Source organism: Bubalus bubalis, chromosome X (assembly GCF_019923935.1).
Source record: "Bubalus bubalis isolate 160015118507 breed Murrah chromosome X, NDDB_SH_1, whole genome shotgun sequence".
Taxonomy (NCBI): domain Eukaryota; kingdom Metazoa; phylum Chordata; class Mammalia; order Artiodactyla; family Bovidae; genus Bubalus; species Bubalus bubalis.
The window spans coordinates 10394649-10416123 of NC_059181.1; the positions used below are offsets into that span (position 1 = coordinate 10394649).

At 39.6% G+C, this 21475-nt stretch overlaps 1 pseudogene; it reads right to left on the minus strand.

Annotated features, from left to right (window-relative positions):
* LOC123331870 overlaps positions 1-21475 on the minus strand; it is an 89832-nt pseudogene that overhangs the window by 64105 nt on the left and 4252 nt on the right.

Here is a 21475-nt window from a genome sequence, read left to right on the forward strand (position 1 = left end):
GAAAACAAAATGGAGTTACAGATAAATAGACTAGAGGCAAGAATCGAGAAAATGCAAGAAATGTTTAACTAAGGACCTAGAAGAAATAAAGAAGAATCAACCAGTAATGAATAATGCAGTAATTGAGATCAAAAGCACTCTGGAGGGAACCAACAGTAGAATAACTGAGGCAGAAGAGAGGATAAGTGAAGTGGAAGATAGAATGGTGGAAATAAATGAAGCAGGGAGGAAAAAAGAAAAAAGAATTAAAAGAAATGAGGACAACCTCAGAGACCTCTGGGACAATGTTAAACACCCCAACATTCAAATCACAGCTGTCCCAGAAGAAGAAGACAAAAAAAAAAAAAAAAAAAAGGCATGAGAAAATATCTGAGGAGATAATAGTCAAAACGTCCCTAATATGGGGAAGGAAATAGCCACCCAAGTCCAAGAAAGCCAGAGAGTCCCAGACAGGATAAACCCAAGGCAAAACACCCCAAGACACATATTAATCAAACTAATAAAGATTAAACCAAAGAGCAAATATTAAAAGCAGCAAGGGAAAAGCAACAAATAACACACAAGGGAATACCCATATGGATAACAACTGATCTTTCAATAGAAACTCTTCAGGCCAGAAGGGAATGGCAGGACATAAAGTGATGAAAGAGAAAAAACCTACAACCAAGAATACTCTACCCAGCAAGGATCTCATTCAGATACTAGAGAGAAATCAAAAGCTTTATAGACAAGCAAAAGCTGAGAGAATTCATCACCACCAAACCAGCTCTTCAACAAATGCTAAAGGATCTTCTTTAGACAGGAAACAAAGTAAAGGTTTATAAAAACGAACCCAAAACAACAAAGTAAATGGTAACAGGATCCTCAGATCAGATCAGTTGCTCAGTCGTGTCCGACTCTTTGCGACCCCATGAATCGCAGCACGCCAGGCCTCTCTGTTCATCACCAGCTCCCGGAGTTCACTGAGACTCAGGTCCATCAAGTCAGTGATGCCATCCAGCCATCTCATCCTCTGTCGTCCCCTTCTCCTCCTGCCCCCCATCCCTCCCAGCATCAGACTCTTTTCCAATGAGTCAACTCTTCGCATGAGGTGGCCAAAGTACCGGAGTTTCAGCTTTAGCATCAGTCCTTCCAAGAAATCCCAGGGCTGATCTCCTTCAGAATGGACTGGTTGGATCTCCTTGCAGTCCAAGGGACTCTCAAGAGTTTTCTCCAACACCACAGTTCAAAAGCATCAATTCTTCGGCGCTCAGCCTTCTTCACAGTCCAACTCTCACAGCCATACATGACCACAGGAAAAACCATAGCCTTGATTGACTAGACGAACCTTTGTTGGCAAAGTAATGTCTCTGCTTTTCAATATGCTATCTAGGTTGGTCATAACTTTCCTTCCAAGGAGTAAGCGTCTTTTAATTTCATGGCTGCAGTCACCATCTGCAGTGATTTTGGAGCCCAGAAAAATAAAGTCTGACACTGTTTCCACTGTTTCCCCATCTATTTCCCATGAAGTGATGGGACCGGATGCCATGATCTTCGTTTTCTGAATGTTGAGCTTTAACAATTTATCAACAATTACCTTAAATGTAAATGGGTTAAATGCTCCAACCAAAAGACAAAGACTGGCTGAATGCATATAAAAAAAGACTCCTATAGATGCTGTCTACAAGAGACCCACCTCAAATCTAGGGATGCATATAGGCTGAAAGTGAAGGACTGGAGAAAGATATTTCATGCAAATGAGGACCAAAAGAAAGCAGGAGTAGCAATACTTATATTACATAAAATAGACTTTGAAATAAAGACTGTGATAAGAGACAAAGAAGGACACTACATAATGATCAAAGGATCAATCCAAGAAGAGGATATAACAATTATAAGCGTATATGCACCCAACATAGGAGCACCTCAATACGTAAGGTAAATGCTAACAAGTATGAAAGGAGAAATTAACAGTAACACAATAATACTGGGGAACTTTTTAATACCCCACTCACACCTATGGATAGATAAACCAAACAGAAAATTAGCAAGAAAACACAAGCTCTAAATGATACATTGGACCAATTAGACCTAATTGATATCTATAGGGCATTTCACCCCAAAACAATGGAATTCACATTTTTTTCAAGTGCACATGGAACATTCTCCAAGACAGATCACATCCTGGGCCATAAATCTAGCCTTGGTAATTTTTAAAAAATTGAAATCATTTCAAGCATGTTTTCCAATCACAATGCAATAAGATTAGATGTCGACTACAGGGGGAAAAAAAAAAACATTAAAACTACAAACATATGGAGGCTAAACTACACACTTCCGAATAACCAAAAGATCATGGAAGGATCAAAAAGGAAATCAAAATATGCATTGAAACAAATGAAAATGAAGACACAACAACCCAAAACCTTTGGGATTCAGTAAAAGCAGTGCTAAAAGGGAGGTTCATAGCAATACAAGCCTACCTCAAGAAACAAGAGAAACATAAAATAAACAACCTAACTTTACACCTAAAGCAACTAGAAAAAGAAGAAATGAAGAACCCCAGGGTTAGTAGAAGGAAAGAAGTCAAAAAAATTAGAGCAGAAATAAATGAAAAAGAAACAGAGGGGACTATAACAAAAATCAACAAACCCAAAAGCTGATTCTTTGAGAAGATAAAATAAAACAGACAAACCATTAGCCAGTCTCATCAAGAACAAAAGGGAGAAGAATCACATCAATAAAATTAGAAATGAAAATGGAGAAATCACAACACAGAAATAGAAAAAAATCATAAGAGACCACTATGAGCAATTATATGTCAATAAAATGGACAACTTGGAAAAAATGGACAAATTCTTAGAAAAGTATAACCTTCCAAAACTGAACCAGGAAGAAATAGAAAATCTTAACAGACCCATCACAAGCACAAAAATCAAAGCTGTAATCAAAAATCTTGCAACAAACAAAAGCCCAGGACTAGATGGCTTCACAGGTGAGATCTACCAAAAATTTAGAGAAGAGCTAACACCTATCCTACTCAAACTCTTCTGGAAAATTGCATAGGAAGGTAAACTCCCAAACTCATTCTATGAAGCCACCATCACCCTAATAGCAAAACCAGACAAAGATGCCACACACAAAAAGAAAACTACAGGCCAATATCACTGATGAACATAGATGCAAAAATCCTCAACAAAATTATAGCAAACAGAATCCAACAACATATTAAAAAGATCATACATCATGACCAAGTGGGCTTTATCCCAGGGATGCAAGGATTCTTTAGTATTCACAAAACAATCAATGTGATACTCCATATTAACAAACTGAAAGATAAAAACCATATGATGATCTCAATAGATGCAGAGAAAGCCTTTGACAATTCAACACCCATTTATGATAAAAAAAAAAAAACCTCTCCATAAAGCAGGCATAGAAGGAACATACCTCAACATAATAAAAACCATATATGACAAACCCACAGCAAACACTATCCTCAATGGTGAAAAATTGAAAGCATTTCCTCTAAAATCAGGAACAAGATAAGGATGCCCATTCTCACCATTACTATTCAACATAGTTTTGGAAGTCCTAGCCATGGAAATCAGAGAAGAAAAAGAAATAAAAGGAATCCAGATTGGAAAAGAAGTAAAACTCTCACTGTCTGCAGATGCCATGATCTTCTACATAGAAAACCCTAAAGATGCCACCAGAAAATTACTAGAGCTAATCAATGAATATAGTAAAGTTGCAGGATATAAAATTAATACACAAAAATCCCTTGCATACCTATACACTAACAATGAGAAAACAGAAAGAGAAATTAAGGAAACATCCCATTCACCACTGCAACAAAAAGAATACTTAGGAATAAATCTACCTAAGAAACAAAAGACCTATATATAGAAAACTATAAAACACTGATGAAAGAAATCAAAGATGACACAAATAAATGGAGAAATATGCCATGTTCATGGATGGGAAGAATCAATATAGTGAAAATGAGTTAACTACCCAATCTATAGATTCAACACAATCCCTTATCAAGCTACCAATGGTATTTTTCACAGAACTAGAACAAATAACTTCAAAATTTTTATGCAAACACAAAAAACCTCAAATAGCCAAAGCAATCCTGAGAAAGAAAAATGGAACTGGAGGAATCAACCTGCCTGACTTCAGACTATACTACAAAGCTACATTCATTAAGACAGTATGGTACTGGCACAAAGACAGAAATATACATCAATGGAACAAAATAGAAAGCTCAGAGATAAATCCATGCACCTATGGACACTTTATCTTTGACAAAGGAGGCAAAAATATACAATGGAGGAAAAAACAATCTCTTTAACAAGTGGTGCTGGGAAAACTAGTCAACCATCTGTAAAAGAATGAAACTAGAACACTTTCTAACACCATACACAAAAATAAACTCAAAATGGATTAAAGACCTAAATGTAAAACCAGAAACTATAAAACTCTCAGAGGAAAACATAGGCAGAACACTGTCTGACATAATCACAGCAAGATGCTCTATGACCCACCCACCTCTCAGAGTAATGGAAATAAAAGAAAAAATAAACAAATGGGACCTAACTAAACTTAAAAGCTTTTGCACGATGAAGGAAACTATAAGCAAGGTGAAAAGGCAGCCTTCAGAATGGGAGAAAATAATAGCAAATGAAGCAACTGACAAAAAATCTCAAAAATATATAAGCAGCTCATGCAGCTCAATACCAGAAAAGTAAACAACCCAGTCAAAAAATGGGCCAAAGAGCTCAACAGACATTTCTCCAAAGAAGACATACAGATGGCTAAAAACAGATGAAAGATGTTCAACATCACTCATTATCAGAGATACTCAAATCAAAACCACAATGAGGTACCATCTCATGCTGGTCAGGATGGCTGCCATCAAAAAGTCTACAAACAATAAATGCTGGAGAGGGTGTGGAGAAAAGGGAATCCTCTTACACTGTTGGTGGGAATGCAAAGTAGTAGAGCCACTATGCAGAACAGTCCTTTAAAAACTGGAAATAGAACTACCATACAACCCAGCAATCCCACTGCTGGCATATACACTGAGGAAACCAGAATTGAAAGAGACGCATGTACCCCAGTGTTCACTGCAGCACTGTTTACAATAGTTAGGACATGGAAGCAACCTAGATATCTATCAGCAGACAAATGGATAAGGAAGTTGTGGTACATATACACAATGGAATATTACTCAGCATAAAAAAGAATGCATTTGGATCAGTTCTAAAGAGGTGCATGAAACTGAAGCCTATTATACAGAGTGAAGTAAGTCAGAAAGAGAAACACCAATACAGTATATTACTGCATATATATGGAATTTAGAAAGACAGTAACGATGACCCTATATGCAAGACAGCAAGAGACACAGATGTAAAGAACAGACTTTTGAACTATGTGGGAGAAGGCAAGGATGGGATGATATGAGAGAATAGCACTGAAACATGTATATTAGCATATGTAAAACAGATGTCCAGTGCAACTTTGATGCATGAAGCAGGGCACTCAAAGCTGGTGCTCTGGAACAACCCAAAGGGACTGAAAGGTTGTTGCTGACCCAAGAAAAGACTCCGGGATTCTTGGCCTCCAGAGGAGAAGAATTCAATCTGGGGCCAGAGACGAGGCTTGATCGCTCAGAGCTTTTGTGTAATAAAGTTTTATTAAAGTATAAAGGAGATAGAGAAAGCTTCTGACACAGGCATCAGAAGGGGGCAGAAAGAGTACCCCCCTGCTAGTCTTCAGCTGGATGTTATATAGTCACTAGCAGTCTGTTAATGAAAGAAAGGAATGTCTTAAAACTCAGAATGGCACCAGGCCCCTCATCCATAAGATGTATTTTGGGATAATCTCGGCACCAGACGATTCATCCAGGGCCATAAAACGATTGACTTGAATCTTATAGAAGGGCAGATTACCATACAAATAGTTTCGTTTACATAGATTAGGGGAACAATATCTGAGTATAACATAATGGTTTGTCAAGTAGGTTCTGAGCCTACTAGGCGAACCGACTTGAAGACAGAGTCTGGGGTAAATGCATAGTACATTAACATAGCTTAAGACAAACATTTCCATAAGAAAAATGCATTGGTTAACTCAAGGTTTGAGAATAGTTAACTTCAGGTGAGACCAGGTGTCATTATGGCAACACAGTATTTTAAGAGAAACCTTTTAAATTTGTATAGAGAAGGAAAAAAATGTCACTAGTTTGTTTCCTCCTGCCGCTTAAGAGAGATAAAAATGTCTGACACTTGCAGCCTATTTCCTCTGTTTGGAGACCCCTGGCCTTCGTGCCTGTTACCCTCTCAGGATAGGGTGGGGAGAGAGGTGGGAGAGGGGTTCAGGATGGTGGGACACATGTACACCAGTGGCTGATTCATGTCAATGTATGGCAAAAACCACAACGATATTGTAAATCAATTAGCCTCCAATTAAAATAAATTAATTTTTTAAAAAAAACTATGGGAAAAAATAAGTTCTTGGAATTGGTTTGCTGCATACACTACTCATGATCTGATCATGCTCAAACAAGCAGCAGTATTCTACCAATCAAAATAGAAGTTGTAGCTATCAAAATTTCAATTATGTGTCTATAAATACACAAAGTAACTGAATTACAAAATTTTTGTGACAGAGTGTTGAATGAGAAAAATAATAGCAATCATCATGGCAATACATGCTTTCTTTCTTTGCTACCCTCATTCACCAGATTTCAGAATTGTTGGAGCTTTTAAGTCTTCCCATGGCATAGAATTTTTGCAAGTGTGCACAGAGCTCTCTAAATTATGGTTACATTTTTTCCAAAATCTATTGAAAATCCTTAGTCAAGTATTCAACAGATGGAGAACAAAAATATTTGGCTTTCAACAAACTGTAGTGATTGAAACAAAGCCTGTAAACAGAAGTCATTAAAACATATCCATACAAATGCAAGAGAGAAAACAAATGAAATAGATGATGAGACCTCAGATCATACATATGATTTAACTTTGAGTCTGTTATTGTATTTTGGGTATCTTGCTTAGGAAGAAGTTTTAGATAGCACTCCTATCATTAATTGGGTAAATCAATATATTCTTCACTAAATTAATTCAAATTAATGAATCTTATTATTTTGCACCTAAATTTCATGACATCCAAAAGAATCATTAAAAAGAGACAATTTGGGAGGGGGGTAAGTTTTGTCTATAAAATATTTGTTGAAGATGGGAAGCAAAATAATAATACCTGTTTAAAATAAAACTACATGGGCGTAAATACTTATACATTTTAATATCCATAAACATAGAGTCGGGCATTGGAGTATAAAATGAAGCAGGGCAAAGGCTAACAGAGTTTTGCCAAGAGAACAAACTGGTCATAGCAAACACCCTCTTCCAACAACACAGGAGATGACTCTACATGTGGACATCACCAGACAGTCAATACCAAAAGCAGATTGATTATATTCTTTGCAGCCAAAGATGGAGAAGCTCTATACAGTCAGCAAAAAAACAAGACCAGGAGCTGACTGTGGTTCAGACCATGAATTCCTCATTGCAAAATTCAGACTTAAATTGAAGAAAGTAGGAAAACCACCAAGCCATAAAGGTATGACCTAAATCAAATCCCTTACAATTATACAATGAAAGTGACAAATAGATTCAGGAGATTAGATCTGATAGACGGAATGCCTGAAGAACTATGGACAGAAGTACTTGACATTGTATAGGAGGCGGTGATCAAAACCATCCCCAAAAAAAGAAATACAAAAAGGCAAAATGGCTGTCTGAAGAGGCCTTACAAATAGTTGAGAAAAGAAGTGAAAGGCAAAGGAGAAAAGGAAAGATATTCCCATTTGAATGCAGAGTTCTTAAAAGAATAGCAAGGAGAGATAAGAAAGCCTTCCTAAGTAAACAATGCAAAGAAATAGAGGGAAACAAAAGAATGGGAAAGACTAGAGATCTCTTCAAGAAAATTAGAGATACCAAGGGAATATTTCACACAAAGATGGGCACAATAAAGGACAGAAATGGCATGGACCTAACAGAAGCAGATTTATTAAGAAGAGATGGCAAAAATACACAGAAGTACTATACAAACCCGGATAACCACAATGGTATGATCACTCACCTAGAGCCAGATATCTTGGAGTGTGAAGTCAAGTCGTCTTAGGAAGCATCACTATGAAAAAAGCTAGTGGAGGTGATGGAATTCCAGCTGAGCTATTTCAAATCCTAAAGGATGATGCTGTTAAAGTGCTGCACTCAATATGCCAGCAAATATGGAAAACACAGCAGTGGCCACAGGACTGGAAAAGATAAGTTTTCATTCCAATCCCTAAGAAGGGCAATGCCAAAGAATGTTCAAACTGCCACACAATTGCATTCATTTTACCCACTAGCAAAGTAATGCTCAAAATTCTCCAAGTTAGGCTTCAACAATACATGAATTGAGAAATTCCAGATGTTCAAGCTGGTTTTAGAAAAGGCAGAGAAACCAGAGATCAAATTGCCAATATCTTTTGGATCATAGAAAAGCAAGGGAGTTGCCAAAAAAATCTATCTCTGCTTTATTGACTATGCCAAAGCCTTTGACTGTGTGGATCACAACAAAGTATGGAAGATTCTTCAGTAGATGGGAATACCAGACCAACTTACCTGCCTCCTGAAAAACTTGTATGCAGGTAAAGAAGCAACAGTTAAAACTGGACATGAACAACAGGCTGATTCAAAATTGGGAAAGGAGTACGTCAAGGCTGTATATTGTCACCCTGCTTATCTAACTTATAAGCAGAGTACATCATGTGAAAAGCCAGGCTGGACAAAGCACAAACTGGAATCAAGATTGCTGGGAGAAATATCAATAACCTCAGATATGCAGATGACAACAACTTAATGGCAGAGAGCAAAGAGGAACTAAAGAGCCTCTTTATGAAGATGAAAGGAGAGAGTGAAAAAGCTGACTTAAAACTCCATATTCAAAAAATGAAGATCATGGCATCCAGTCCCATCACTTCATGTTAAATAGATGGGGAAACAATGTAAACAGTGACAGACTTTATTTTCTTGGGCTCTAAAATCACTGCAGATGGTGACTGCAGCCATGAAATTAAAAGACACTTGCTTCTTGCAAGAAAAGTTATGACCAACCTAGATGGCATATTAAAAAACAGACACATTACTTTATCGACAAAGGTCAGTATAGTCAAACTATAGTTTTTTCAGTAGTCGTGTATGGTTGTGAGAGTTGGACCATAAGGAAGGCTGAGTGCTGAAGAAAGGATGCTTTTGAGCTGTGGTGTTGGAGAAGACTCTTGAGAGTCCCTTGGACAGCAAGGAGATCCAACCAGTCCATCCTAAAGGAAATCAACCCTGAATATTCATTGGAAGGACTGATGCTGAGGTTGGAGCTCCAATACTTTGGCTACCTGATGCGAAGAACTAAGTCACTGGAAAAGACCCTGATGCTGGAAGGATTGAAGGCAAGAGGAGAAGGGGACGACAGAGGATGAGATGGTTGGATGGTATCACCGACTCGATGTACTTGAGTTTGAGCAAGCTCTGGGAGGTGGTGAAGGACAGGGAAGCCTGGCATGCTGCAGTTCATGGGGTCACAAAGAGTTGCACGTGACCGAGCGACTGAACAACAACATTAAGCATAGAGATGAGAGTATCTGCCATTAGCAGAATTTGTTCAGAATCTATAAAGAGGGTAAATTTGCAACTAAAAATATTACGTCTAAAGATAGTTGATTGGTGTGTCAACAATTTCAAATTATCAAGCACAAAAATGCAACTTTAAAGAAAATTACAGACAATTTTATTAAAAAATGATTAAAAACAATAAAACCATATTAAAAGACATTCTTTAGATAAACATCACTGACACACTGTCAGTTGAAGAAAGATAGCTAGGAACCTAGTAAAAATATATAAATTACAAATATTAAACTATTTATATACCTGAAAATAATGTTATATGTCAGTTATACCTCAATTTTTTAATGTGTAAATATGTACAATAATTTCTCTGCTTCTGTTATTTTTTCTTTTATTTTTTAATTTAAATTTATTTATTTTAATTGGAGGCTAATTCAATGTAAAAATGTTTACATTTTACTGTAATGTATACACACATGTATTACTTTTAGTTTTGAAAGATTTTATTCCTAATTAAACTATTTTTAGATCCATTGGTATAATAAAACCAAATAATTTATCAGTAAATAAATATTTATTTTAGACCTTCCCCCTTTCACATGAGTCCTGGTTTGGACTAAAGTTATATTGTGACTGTAGTTATAAATGTATGATTTATACTCCCACAGGGCTGTCTAATGCAATTGTATTAAAATAGCCATCATAAGAGAGGCTGAAGAGATGCTCAATTTCCACTCAGCACAAAAGATCTTTTTTATTTTCCCCTATCTTTTTTGCCTGATAGCTTTGGGGAACAAGGTTTGATGTTAGATCATCCTGCTAGTTAAATTTCTCATTCCCTCCTACTATATTCCATCTTTATGATGCTCAAGGAAGATTTCTCACTCTAGAGTCCTCAAGGGTTCTTTTTGTAAAGGTTAGGATATTTGCTCTGGGCCAGCACAGTACCCCTTTCCCGAGTGGTCACAGCCCACATAGCCCACTCAACCTTATTTGGATCAAATCCTAAATCAGAAAAGTCAGCTGGAGAAAGCCAGTAGCTATTCCCATATAGCCCTCCTTTCTTTCTCTTCCCTCTCCCCACAGTTAACACTTTTAGTAAGCTACCATAGTAAGTAAAAAAGCAATAAAACCCTTTGTCACGAAATTATAAATAGGTAAGTGTCCTTCTCGGAGAAGGCAATGGCACCCCACTCCAGTACTCTTGCCTGGAAAATCCCATGGACGGAGGAGCCTGGTAGGCTGCAGTCCATGGGGTTGCTAAGAGTCGGACACAACTGAGCGATTTCACTTTCACTTTTCACTTTCATGCATTGGAGAAGGAAATGGCAACCCACTCCAGTGTTCTTGCCTGGAGAATCCCAGGGACCGGGTAGCCTGGTGGGCTGCCGTCTATGGGGTTGCACAGAGTTGGACATGACTGAAGTGACTTAGCAGCTTAGCAGCAAGTGTCCTCCTTTATTAATGAATGTGCTTTAAACGGAAACATTTTATAGTCTGGTTATTCTTTTGTTGGCTTTTATTGCAGCCCCACTTCAATTACTTCCTAGCATGTTGCGTAATGTTTTGAAAATGGATTGGCTCAGATCACTACAATGGGAGAGGTCCAGCATGCCTTCATACTTCTGTTGTTTCTATTTTCAAGATTGTAATGATCATCACAATTTCCATTCCTGTTGCTTGTTCCACATTTCGGTTGCTTCTGTTCTAGAATGTTATTCTCTATCTTGTACATGAGTTAGGGAATGCTAGTTGCCCAGAAATCTCAGGGGTTTAAACCATCAAAGCTGATTGCTGTTGTAAGTCAAGCCCAGTTGGCTGGAGACTGGGGATATGTGGTGGGTCTCTGCTCTACAGAGTATCCCAGAAACTCAGGCTGACTAAGACTTTGCTGTCTTCATGGACCACATGGAAAGTTGTAATGAGTCAAACCCAACTGACTAACTGATGGGCATCTGGTCTCATCACTTTATGGCAAATAGATGGGGAAACAAAATCACTGCAGATGGTGGCTGTGGCCATGAAATTAAAAACGCTTCTTGGAAAAAAAAGTTATGAAAAACCTAGACAGCATATTAAAAAGCAGAGACATTACTTTATCAACAAAGGTCCATCTAATCAAAGCTATGGTTTTTCCAGTAGTCATGTATGGATGTGAGAGTTGGACCATTAAGAAGGCTGAGTGCCAAGTAATTGATGCTTTTGAACTGTGGTGTTGGAGAAGATTCTTGAGAGTGCCTTGGAGATCCAGCCAGTCAATCCTAAAGGAAATCAATCTTGAATATTCATTGGAAGGATTGATGCTGAGGCTGAAGCTCCAATACTTTGGCCACCTGATGCAAAGAACTGACTCATTGGAAAAGACCCTGATGCTAGGAAAGATTGAAGGCAGGAGGAGAAGGTGACAACAAAGGATGAGATGGTTGGATAGCATCACTGACTCAATGAACATGAATTTGAGCAAGCTCCGGGAGATGGTGAAGGACAAGGAGGCCTGGTGTGCTGCAGTCCATGAGATCACAAAGAATGGACATGACTGAGCGACTGAACAAGAAAAACAAACCTAAAAGTGACCTACATAGCTTCCACCTACATTCCACAGACCAGTGCTCAGTCACACTTAAGTATCTAACATCAAGGGAAGCTAGGAAATGTAGTCCGGCTGTGGGCCTGAGTGTTAGTCACTGAGTCGTGTCTGACTCTTTGTGACCCCATGGACTGTAGCCTGCCAGGCTCCTCCATCCATGGGATTCTCCAGTCAAGAATACTGGAATGGGTATTCCCTCTCCAGGAGATTCCATTCCCTTTCCAGGGGATCTCACCAACTCAAGGATTGAACCCAGTCTCCTACATTGCAGGTAGATTCTTTACTGTCTGAGCCAACAGGAAGCTGTGGGACCTCAGAGGTAAGAAAACAAGTGTAGCCAGCAACCCACTAGCATTGGCCACAAACTAATTAGACCCAGTCACTGTAGTCATTAGAACCTCAGAATAGGCTAAAGGAACGCTTTCTGAAGGAAAAAACCTTAAAGTATAAGCTCACTGACAAATGCACATTATGAAAGTGAAAGTGAAGTCATTCAGTCGTGTCCGACTCTTTGTGACCCCGTGCACTGTAGCCTACCAAGCTCCTCCGTCCATGGGATTCTTCAGGCAAGAATACTGGAGTCGGTTGCCATTTCCTTCTCCAGGGGATCTTCCCGACCCAGGGATCGAACCCGGGTTTCCTGCATTGCAGGCAGACGCTTTAACCTCTGAGCCACCAGGGAAAGTTCTTGTTAAATGATGAAAACTGCCTTTTAATTAATAGGGGAATTGGTAATTCGTTTTAAGAAGTAGTAACATAACTTGTTTCGGAGAAGGCAAATGGCAACCCACTCCAGTGTTCTTGCCTGGAGAATCCCAGGGACGAGGGAGCCTGGTGGGCTGCCATCTATGGGATCGCACAGAGTTGGACATGACTGAAGCGACTTAGCAGCAGCAGCAGCAGCAACATAACTTGTTTAGGGACTGAAAAAGTTTGTCTCTGAGAGAATGTGCAATTCAAATCGATTCCCCTTTGTCTTACTCCTTTTGAGTATTTATTTGACTGCCCATACGCTCTGATGCCCATTTGAAAATAACTGGCAAAGTTACCACAAACTACTGTGAGCCAGAATCCCTGAGAAGAAATGGAGTATCCCTCATAGTCAACAAGAAAGTCTGAAATGCAGTACTTGGGTGCAGTCTCAAAAATGACACAATGATCTCGGTTTCCAAAGCAAACCATTCAATAACACAGTAATCCAAGTCCATGCCCCAACCACTGATGGAGAAGAAGCTGAAGTTGTAAGTTGTTTTCATAACTTTTATTCATACATGCTGCACCAATAGCCAGTTCACACATTCATTTATTTTTTCCAGCTGTAGTGAGGTGTAATTAACAAAAAATTGTAATATATTTATAGTGTACAATGTGATGATTTGATGTATACATATACTGTGAAATTATTAACATGATCAAGTTCATTAATACATCTATCACCTTTCATGGTTACTTCCCCCCCATCTTTTTTCTTAAGAATGCTAAGATCTATTCTCTTAGCAGAGTTCAAGTATACAGTATGGAATTATTAACTATAGTCATCATGCTAGACATTAGATCCTCAGAATTTATTTATCTTATGATTTAAAGTTTGTACCCTTTGACCAGTATCTCTTCATTTCCCTCAACCCCAAGCCTCTGGCAACCATGGCTGAACTGTTTCTGTGAGTTTTTTGTTTTTTACATTTCACATATAAGTGATACCATACAGCATTTATCTTTCTGTCTGGTTTATTTCACTTGGTATAATGCCCTCCAGTTTCACCGTTGTTGTTGCAAGTGGCAGAATTTCCTTCTTTTTCATGGAAGAGTAATATTCTATTGTGTATATATACATCGCATTTTCCTTATCTGCTTATCCATCAATGGACACTTGGGTTGCTTCCATAGCTTGGCTACTGTAAATAATGCTCCAGTGAACAAGTGGGTACAGATATCTCAAGACAGTGATTTCCTTTCTTTTGTATTTATGATCGCATGCTAGTTCTATTTTTTTCCAGGGGTTTCCATACTGTTTTCCACAGTGACTGCACCAGTTTAAATTCTCACCAACAAAGCACAAGGGTTCCCTTTCCTCTATATCCTCGCCAACACTTATTTCCTGTCTCTTTGATAGGTGACATCCTTATTTATTCACTTATGCATCTGTTCTTCACTTACCTATTGAGCAGGTACCAGAGCTGGGCACTGTCTTAGATACTAAGGATCCCAAGAAGGACAAGATAGACAAGGTCTCTGCCTCATAGAACCTGCATTCCTGTGGAGAAGACATTCAACAAGCAGAAATATGAATGGATAGATTTTATATATATTTATTATATATATTAATCATAACATCTATAGATAACAATAATATATATTATATCACTGCCACTGCTACTGCTAAGTCGCTTCAGTCATGTCCGACTCTGTGCAATCCCAGAGACGGCAGCCCACCAGGCTCCCCTGTCCCTGGGATTCTCCAGGCAAGAACACTGGAGTGGGTTGCCATTTCCCTCTCCAATGCATGAAAATGAAAAGTGAAAGTGAAGTTGCTCAGTCGTGTCGGACTCTTAGCAACCCCATGGACTGCAGCCTACCAGGCTCTTCCATCTATATCACAGGTAAGGCCAATTTCGTGACTTTTCCTGTCTCAACAACAGCCCTATATAAACATCCACATTCTACCTCTTTCAGCATTCAGCACTTTAGGAAAATTCTTGCTATTGGTGAACAAAAGGGCTAGAGCATAATAGAAGGAAACAAAGTTCATTAAATGACTGGAAGACACATACAAGTGTCATATTTTTCCCTTTTCAAGTTATTTTAGAATCTCATCCTCCTCGCCACCCAAAACAAGACACCAGGGCCCCAAGGTGTTGCTAGTTGAGTTGTTTCTCCTCTTCCCGTCACATGAACACAAATATATAGAATTCTAAAAGCCCTGAGAGATCATCTTCTCTCACCATGTTATTTTACAAATGAGAAGAGTTAGGTTTAGAAACAGGAAGCAATTTGCCTGAGATTACTGAAGTAGTTGGGGGAAGAGCTGGACTGGATTTCCATTTTAGTTTTACATCCCTGGGAGAGCACAATAGAGAGTAACAATCTATTTTATAATACTAATGAGAAAACACCAGTGGACTCAGCTACATAAAATCCGACTTTGAGGTTGTAAACTAGAAAATTGAAAAGCCTATTGAAAGTCATTTTCTTTCTTTCTCTCCATGCCTCTTTTAAGGAAGGAGACAGATTTCCTTCACAAAGTTGAATGACTCTCTGACATGGTAGGGAACTGAATCTAAGCTGAAAATTGAGAAAACAAGACACTTGAGGAAAAAAATTAAAATCAGTATAGTTCCCCTAAACACAAGCCAGCTGGTGTGTTTCTAAACTCTGCCTTCATAACGATTGAAATAGTCAACACTTCACAAGATAGGTAAGAGGAAGTAAACAAAATTTAAAAGCAAACAAATAAAAAACAATTAATAAGTTACGTAAGAGGAAGTCAACAAATTTCTAAGCAACACATGAGAAAACTTTCCCGAAGATCAGAAAGGGCAAATTAAAATATCAGGATATTATTATTATTTTACCTGTGAACATAGTGTTTCTAATGATAATTTGCAGTGCTTGTGAGGGTTGGTAAAACGGGAACACTCATGCATCACAGCTTAGTGGGTCTGTCTATTTGGACAACCATTCTGGAAGGTACTTCTCCAGGAAAATATACCACGAGTCCTGAAATGTTCCTGTCCTTTGACTCAGAAATGGACTCTTAGGAAATGGTCCTAAGGAGATAATCAGAGATTCAACTAAAGATTTATATGCAAGGATACTCACCACTGTGCTCTTCATGATGGCAATACATACATATTTTTAATACATATGTATATATACATTTATATAACAGACTAAACATCCAACAAAAAAGCCATGAGTAAATGAAGTATGGTGTGTGTGTGTATATATATATATATATATATATTGCATGGATTTTTCTATGATTATTAATGATATGGGAGAAAACATTCACAATATAAGGTTAGATCAGAGATTCTCAACTAGGGGTGACTCTGCCTACCAGGGGACATTTGGCCACGTCTGGAGTCATTTTTGGTCACCAAAGCTGGGGGAGGGGCACCACTGGCAGCTAGTGAGTTGAGGCCAGGGATGCTGCTAAATAGCCTATAACCCTCTCCCCCCATGACAAAGAATTATCCTGTCAATAGTGCCACAGTTGAGAAACTGTCGGACAGATAAGACATGCACAATGCTATGAATGCTGACAAATTTCAAGCTTTAAGAGGATAAAACGAGGACATCACCTGGTGATAAAATTATGAGCGAGGTTTATTTTCTTCTTTACACTTTACTTTCTTAAATATTCTACCATGAACGTGTATTATTCATACAGTCAATTTAAATTTTTAAAATAATCCTTCAAAAGCTCTCTGCAGCCTCTCACATCAAATGAGACTCCTCACCTCTACCCTCAGGATCATGCATAATTCGGCCCTGCCTGACCTCTGGAAACCTTACTTCTCCCCACTTTTCATGAAGAACTCTCCACTTTAATTAGACAGATTTCTCCCACATCCCCCAATACATCCTGGTCATTTGCTCATCTCCTTGATCACCTGTGACACGGGATAATTGCCACCTCATGGGACTGTTGAGAGGATCAAATGAGATAAAATGTGCAGAAGTATTTTATAATTGTTGAGTCCACAAACGTTAGTTTTCACTCTGTTACCAGGCCCACCTTCCCTCCAGCTGAACTAAACCCATCCATGATTCAGTTTCTAACCCATGAATCTCTTTTTCTATCAAGTCTCTCCTGGTTTCCTCCAGGCTGTTTGGGGAAACAGTGAACCCTACAACTTCATCACCCTAAGAAAAGAAAGGTTGAAATGAAAGCATAGTTTCCCAAAGTAAGTTCATTGGAACACTAGTCTCATGAGACATCAGTCAAGGTTATGTCAGGAAACAAATGGTACTTCAAATTGGGCATTTGGAGGAAAGTTTAACAATGGGCTAGTCACAGAGATGGGGGCAAAATGTAGGGAAACCATACCCAGGGGAAAGACTGTGGAATGATTTACTGAGAGGGAAACAGCCCTAGGGAGAAGGTTCCAGATAGGAACTGGGAGTTCTGTCCACAGCCACAGCCAACTGTAAGTGACCCAGCATAGTGAGACCCAGAGAATAAACACCTTAACTCTATTCTCCTTCCTCCCTCTAATCACATATAGGTGGGCCTTATTGGCCAAGCCAACCCAGACATCAAGGTATTTATCAATCAGGGTTCTCCAGAGAAGCAGAAACAATATTGAGAAACAGAGACTAATTTTAAGAAATTGGCTCATGTGGTTGGGGCCAGGGGATGGGGGTGTGGTTAATACCAAAACCTTCTTCAGGAAACCTCAATATTTGCTCTTAAGGCCTTCAACTGATTGGGTGAGGCCCACCCACACTATGGAAAGTAATCTGCTTTACTTATAGTGCATGGATTATAGAAGTTAGCCACATCTACCCAGTACCTTCAGTAACATCTCGATTCACTGTAACCATGAGAGAGGTCAAGGGGGACCTGTTGATATGTTCATGCAGGTCAGCCTCCCTTGTAGCACCAACCAGAGTGAAGGAGTGTTGAGGGCAGGCCTGGAGGAGCAAAGAGGAGACTGAAGCTCTCCAGCACAGTTTTAACAGCCATCTTGTAAGCAAAACTGTCACATGGTTAAAAAAAAAATTGAGAAACACCGAGTTAAACAAAGTTAAACCAATTATATTCCTGGTCAAATGACTATTACATTTTACCAGGAATGTAGAGGGGAGGCACTGTAAACAGGAGAGGTGGGATGTGCAAAGGCTTACGGGTTAATAGATGGGTATAAATATGCACTTAAGGATGCCAATGGGCTTATGGAGCTGGAGTAGGATGCCCAAGTGGAGGAGGGCAGGCAAGGGGGCCATTAAGTGGAGGAGTTTACAGGCTGAGGACTTTAGCATATATAATTAGGAGGTTTTATTTTATTCAAGAGGTAATTGAGAGTTATTCTGAGCTCCTTAGAATGGGAGTGACCTAATCCAAATAAAAGCTGAAAAAAGTATTCATGTTGCTATGTGTAGGATGCATGGGAATAAAGACAAGAAACTAAGAAGCCAGAAAGGAGGCAGCTGATGCACTGTGGATCTAAGGTAGCCATTGAATATTAGAGATTATGGTGGGAATGAAAAGGAAGCACATGAGCCAGGAAAGTCTCCAGAGAAAAAATGCTTAGCTGAAGGCTTGAAGTAGAAAGGAGAGGAGGGAGATACTGTGAAAGTTGGAAAACAACTGCAGTGTTATTTTACCATAAATAAAGACACAGGATACCCATGCAGTCCATCCAGTTCCAATCAGCAACCAGTTCTCTCATCCTCAACAAAAATTAGAAGATGCTTCATGAGAGAGGTCGAAATAATACAACCCCAAGCCATTCTACTGTGCCACTGGAGGGCCAGTTCTTATAATAATATAATAACTGAGACCAAAATTGCAGAAGCTTCTTGAGGAAAAATCTCAGAAGAGAATAAACTCATAACAGGAAATAATTAGTGTAATTGAAGAAAACTGTAGAAGGATGTGTTGCTGCTGCTGCTCCTGCTGCTAAGTCGCTTCAGTCATGTCCGACTCTGTGCGACCCCAGAGACAGCAGCCCACCAGGCTCCCCTGTCCCTGGGATTCTCCAGGCAAGAGTACTGGAGTGGGTTGCCACTTCCTTCTCCAATGCATGAAAGTGAAAAGTGAAAGTGAAGTAGCTCAGTCATGTCTGACTCTTAGCGACCCCATGGACTGCAGCCCACCAGGCTCCTCCGTCCATGGGATTTTCCAGGCAAGAGTACTGGAGTGGGGTGCCATTGCCTTCTCCGGAAGGATGTGTTAATAGATGCAATAAGAGAGTGTCTTTCGTGATTGCAATTGATGAGGACCTACACACTCCAGTGGGTTTCCTGGTGGCTCAGACGGTAAAGAATCTGCCTGCAGTGCAGGAGACCTGGGTTCAATCCCCAGGTTGGGAGGACCCCCTGGAGAAGGGAATGGCTATCCACTCCAGTATTCTTGCCAAGAGGATTCCATGGACAGAGGAGCCTGGGAGTTGCAAAGAGTATGACACAACTGAGCAACTAACACTTCCCACACTCCAGCAGGCAAAAAATTAGGAGCCATGGAAGAAAGGCAATGTGCATTTTTCCCCACAAAATATTTTGGTCTCCCATGCTGGCCCCTGAGCCTTTCATGGAAATACATAAAGCTGTGTCCCACTCTCCATCACAGCCTCCGATGAGGACAGAGGTAAAGCCCTACTCTCTCCAACCACCCAACCTGCGACAGTGGATAGGGAGGACCTGGGAAGGAGGTTCTGGCACCTACCGTTGCCCAGAAAAATGGCCACTGTTCTTAGAGTCGGATGGTACAAACCCTGGCTGTGCCTCTTGACTCAAGAAAATGCCCTCATGTCTCAGAACCTGCTTCCTCACCTTTAGAATGGAGATAACTTGAGTAATAACATGATTACATAAAATAATGTAACTGAAAACATGTCATGGACTGAAAAATGTAATCCAGTTTATTTACTCACTGGGATCAGTTTGCTATAAGCAGTCACCCCAACTTCCATTGGCACCACCTTGAGCAGCAAGAGGCATTTGGAGCTTGAGACTTGTGTACCCTGAGAGCCACAGCAAGATGCCACCCACAGACAGATTCTCTAGGGTCCCCAGTGAGTGGGAGAAAAGTACCAATGACCCAGAGCTGGGTTTCCTCCCTTATTCCTACCTGGTTTCCATGGAAATCCCTAGTTATACTTTCAAAGATTCATTTGACCTGCCATCCTGACATAATAGAGACACAAAAATAGGCTTTAATATAATTTGAATTAAGCATTTCCATTAATTGCTATTATAAAATTTTTCTGCCATTTAATAAAGAAAAAAGAAAACAGCAGTAATTTTCACCAAAGGTCAGTGATCAAGAACATACAGGTGTTTTCTCTTCTTTCAGAACGGCTTGAACTTGCCTGATAAAATACCATCTCCCCTGAGTAAGAAGTTACTGTTTTCTCAGAAGATGTGGCAGAAAACTAGAAAATGTCAACTGTGATGGAAGTTCTCTTTACAGAGGGCCTGAGATTAAGAAGAAATCATGAGCTCTGTCCTCTTGCTACATCAATCACTAAAGATTAAGAGGGATCCAAGACCCAGTCATTACCAATAATATCAAGGTAGTCCAGTCAGAGAGTTATGTTAGCAACACCAAGGGTTCTATAAAATTGAGAGTACGTTTCAGACTCTTACAAAGAGTCTGTGCATGTGATGACCACACAGAGAGCTCATTGAGCACTGACAGTGGAGGCTAGGCACCAGGCGGAACCCTCCCTGCATCAGCTTACTGAATTCTCATAAACACCCTCCTTTTTTTCATCTGTCACAGTTTTATTCAAAATCACCAAAAATTGGAAACAACCCAGATATCCTTCAATGGGTGAATGTAAAACAAACTGCAGCAGATCCATTCAATGGAATACAACATGTCCATAAAAAGCAACATGTGTAAATCTCAGACATACTCAAAGAAGCCAGTCTCCAGAGGTTATATCCTCTATGGTGGTCTATATATGTGACCTTCTGGAAAAGCAGAGGAACCAGAGATTAAATTGCCAACATCCGCTGGATCATCGTGGAGAAGGCAATGGCACCCTACTCCAGTACTCTTGCCTGGGAAATCCCATGAACGGAGGAGCCTGGTAGGCTGCAGTCCATGGGGTCGCTAAGAGTCAGACACGACTGAGTGACTTCACTTTCAATTTTCACTTTCATGCATTGGAGAAGGAAATGGCAACCCACTCCAGTGTTCTTGCCTGGAGAATCCCAGGGACAGGGGAGCTTGGTGGGCTGCCATTTATGGGGTCGCACAGAGTCGGACACAACTGAAGTGACTTAGCAGCAGCAGCAGCTGGATCATCAAAAAAGCAAGGGAATTCCAGAAAAACATCTACTTCTGCTTCACTGACTACACTGAAAGCTTTGAGTGTGTGAATCACAACAAACTGTGGTAAAGTCTAAAAGAAACCACCTTATCTGCTTGCTGAGAAACCTGTATGCAGGTCAAGAAGCAACAGTTAGAACCAGACATGGAACAATAGACTGGTTCCAAATTGGGAAAGGAGTATGTCAAGGCTGTATGTTGTCACCCTGCTTATTTAAC